A 4,280-nucleotide genomic window follows, 5' to 3' on the forward strand; every position below is an offset into this window, starting at 1 on the left:
GGGATGTCTTGCAGGAAGTGAGCTTTGCCAGCTGAAGCAGGGTACTGGCTAAGGCAGGTGCACCCTGATTCAACCATCAGAAAGCAAGGGATCTGAGAACTAGGAAGGTGAAGTTCATCAAGCTATTTATCTCTCTGCCCTTCAATTGATCCCACATGTGTTTATCGGCCAGGTTGGCACAATAAACCTTAACTATCTCACTGTCTTACCCTCACTTTTATTATATATTTCCCTTTCCTCCACCCAACGTAATAGACGTTTGTTCTCTAGTTATTAATTTACTCTTCCTTCCCTTCTAGTCTCTGGTAACCATCAAAGAATTTTTCATTTAATGTTTAAACCTTTGCTTCACTTTTTATAGCAGTGGTCTCATACAATATTCGTCCTTTTGTGACTGACCTCTTAGTCAATACATAGTAGTATTTACCTCTAAGTAAAAACTTAATATTGGGAGTCCTATTGGCATAGTGGTTATGTATTGGGCTTCTAACTGTAAGTCAGAAGTTTGAAACCACCAGCAGCTTCTTGGAAGAAAGACAAGGCTTTCTACCCCCGCAAAGGCTTACAGTCTCTCAACTGCACAGGGGCAGTTGTACTCTGCCCTGTAGGGTTGCTATAAGTTGCCATAGGCTCCATGGTAGTGAGTGACTGGGAATACTGGATCATATGGTATATCTATTACCAACCTCTTAAGGGAGCTCCATATTGTAGTCCACAGGAGTTATATCATTTTACAGTCCTACTAGTATGTATGAGAGTTTCATTAGTTCCACACTCTCATCAGTATTTATTGTTTTCTGGCTTTATTTGTTTGTTTTAAATGTGCTACTATTTTTGGAGCTGAGGTAAGATGTTATATTATTGTTGTTTTGTTTTGGATCTACCCAATATTTCTATCTAGGAGTCCTGGTGGCATAATGATTTGGGGTTGAGCTGCAAACAACAAGATCAGCAGTTAAAAACCACAAGCTTCTCCTCAGGAGAAAAATGGGTTTTTCTATTCCTGTAATGAGTTAAGTCTCAGAAACTCATAGGAGCAGTGCTAATATGTCCTATGGGGTCACTAGGAGTCAGAATTGACCCGAAAGTGGTGAGAATAACTATTGACTCTTTCTATTTGGAAATTCATGAGTTGATTGAGCAAAATTTTACTGATCCTCTACAATGAATGATGCCAGGTTATGTGCCCTGTCTCAGATGCCCTGGGTGTGCATAATGGAAGGTTTGCTTTCTTTTATCCAAGTGACAACTTGTTTCTAACCACTATCATGTTTCTCCTCTTGGTCCCCCCAAAACCACTCCTGGTCCATAGCTATCAGGACAATTTCTGCTTTTAAATACAGCATTTTATCTATAGAATTATAGAGATATATATCCATATAATTATGATACAATTGATAGATAGCTATGATAATCAGTTTCCCATAGATCAATTCCAATTTATGATGATCTCTATATGTACGAATAAAACTGTGCTCTGTAAGATTTTCAATGGCTGAGTTTTTCTTGGGATTCAGTCTAGCTGGTGTTCTTTCAGCCTCTTGAATGGTTGCCTGGTTTTCATTCATTAAGCTGGGGAAGTTTTCCTCCAGAATACTCTCACAATTGTTGCAGATGATTTCTTTATTGAGTCTTCCTCTGGTAATCCAATTATTCTGATGTTGTTCTTCTTCATGGCATCAGACTTAGGTTTTCTTCAGCTTCTCTGATGATCTTATTGGATTTTTGTTTACGTTTGTTAAAGTATGTTGGGCTGTCCTCCAAGTCACTGGTGTGGTTCTCTGCTTCCTCCAGTGGACTCTTGAGGTCCATGAGTCTGCTACTAGTTTTTGTTATCTCCTCCCTAAGCTCTTATATTTCCCTTTGGTATATGGACTTTATCTCCTCTATCATTTCATCCTTCTTCTGTATTGTTTCCCTCATATCCTATATGACTCCAAGCAGCATTCTGAAAATTTTTTCTGTGGAAGCTCAATGTCTGCTTCTTTTATGCATGTCATTAGGTTCAGGACATCTTCTGCCCTTGCCTTTTGTTTCTCCTGTTTTTTCATTGGGGCCTTTGGGGTTGATTGCTGTTTGTGTTGCGTTGTTTTAGAGGAGCCAGGTGTGCTCACTTCGACAGCACATATACTAAAATTAGAGGAGCCAGGTGCCATTTTCCAGGAAGTCAAAGAGCGCTGGCTCTCTCTGGGAGACTTGTAGGAATGCTTCTTCAAACTGCCTACAGCTTATTTCACTATGGAATTAACCTACCACTTTATCCTCCTGTGGCTTCACTCTCAAGGGGAGTGCCCCAGAAGGCTGGTGGGTTGCCTTCTTTGGTGTAGAACACCAAGAATGGTGGGCAGAACTGCCCTGGCCAGGTAGATCACTGCAGAGGTTGGGCAGAGGTTCCTGCAGCAGCTTGGAACATTTGTGAGTGTTTGCTGAGCTGCCTTAGGCTGTGTGAGCATTAAGGTAGGTGGGAAGAAGTTTCCTCAGTCACGTGGGACAACAGAGGACAAATAGGAGCTTCCCCAACCACACAGGCAGGAATTCCCCGGTAAGAAGCTGGGTGGAGTATCCCCTGGTGGGCAGGGTATCCCCTGGTGGAGGTCAGCCGGGCTTTCCCCAGCCTCGGCTGTGCTGCACAGGGTTGAGCTCACCTAACTGGGTGGGGGGCAGGCATAAATGCCTTAGTCTAAGGGGAATGGTCTGGAGGTCGGCAGTGGTGTGTGAGAGAACAGAGAAGAGACAAAGAAGAGAAAATAAATAAATAAAAAACTAAGCCCACTGAGACTGTGGGGGGATAGAGAGAAGAGATGGAAACAAAAGTAACAATATAGCTGTGCCCCGATCCCTGCCTGTGGGGCTGCAAGGGTTTAATCCCTGCCCCAAGGTGGCAGTAAGCTCTGGCTATGTTTAGATAAAGCCCCTGCACCAGCTCCAAATGGTCCCACTCTGCCCAAGACAGTGGCAGGGCTAAGGTCAAACCCTAATCAGCCTCCACTGTGGCAAGCCAAAAGTCCCCATCCCCTCAAAACCTTGTGGATCTATGCCTACTTATCTTTATGATGCTTCTCCTGTGATCCAACAGTGTTGAATTTCCCTCTTAGTAACTCTCCTAGGCTGATTTCTGCGGAGTCCCACTGTTATGTGTTACTCAGTCGCCATCTTCCAATGGCTGAGGTTTTCAAAAGTTTTACTAGGTCTTTTTCTGAGATGCTTCTGAGTGGACTCAAACTTCCACCTTTTTGATTGTCAATCAAGTAGATAAACCATTTCATTACCCAGATACTAGAGATGATAAGTAGGTAGGTAGCTAGCTAGGGGATGGATGGATAGATAGATGGATAAATGGATTAATGAATAGGTATAAATAATATATAAACAGTGTGGTATAAAGGATAATAAAATTAACACTCAAAATCTGCTATCAAATTAAGGACTAGAACAAGTATTTTGGAACTCCCTATTTGTCCCCCACTCATCCTGTTTCCTCTCCCCAGAGATAATCATAATCCTGAATACCTTGATTACAATTCCATTTCTAAAACATTCATAAATACCCAAATAATGTGTTGTTTAGTGTGTCTAGGTTTGAGCTTTATAAAATGATGTCTCACAGTATGCATTCTTCTGGGTTGCTTTTTAAATTAATCATATTTCTAAGACATTCTATGTTGGCTATGTGTAGTTTTCATTCCTTTCTTTTTCACCACTGCGTGCACAATATGATCTTAAAAATATAATTAGATCATATGACTCTCCAACTAAAATCCTTCAGGTACTTCCCTGTGAATTTGGGGTAAATCCCATATTCCTTACTGCCACTTAGAAGACCCTCCATGATTTATTTAGGTATTTACAGTCCCAGGAGCCTCATTTATTCTAGCCTTCCTGGTGGTCTAATTATGTCAGTAATTTTGTACCCAAAGCGGGACATTGTTTTGCATAAAATTTGTTGTTTTATATTGTAGGCCTGTAATTCTTAAAAATTTATTCATTTTAATCTCTCTAGTAGACAATCCAGGTATGACAAACTTCTTCTGACAGTTAACATTTACCTGGAGCAACACTCTGGATTACCACCAGGGAGGCTAGAGATTGTCTTCTCTGTGCTTGTCATGGCCTAATGTTGGTGGTGACCTTTGTAAAATGCTACCTCTCCCCTTGTTTTGCTCTGTCTCTTCTGGGTTCCTAGCTGGCCATAGCAATTCACACTTCTGGCTACCTATCCAGGCCCTGTTCTCCCTGATTTCACACCTTCCCTATGTTCCAAACACACTGCCCTTTTGTTC

This window comes from Echinops telfairi, unplaced genomic scaffold (assembly GCF_000313985.2).
Source record: "Echinops telfairi isolate 266 unplaced genomic scaffold, ASM31398v2 ScPeMD7_2291;HRSCAF=2852, whole genome shotgun sequence".
Taxonomy (NCBI): Eukaryota; Metazoa; Chordata; class Mammalia; order Afrosoricida; family Tenrecidae; genus Echinops; species Echinops telfairi.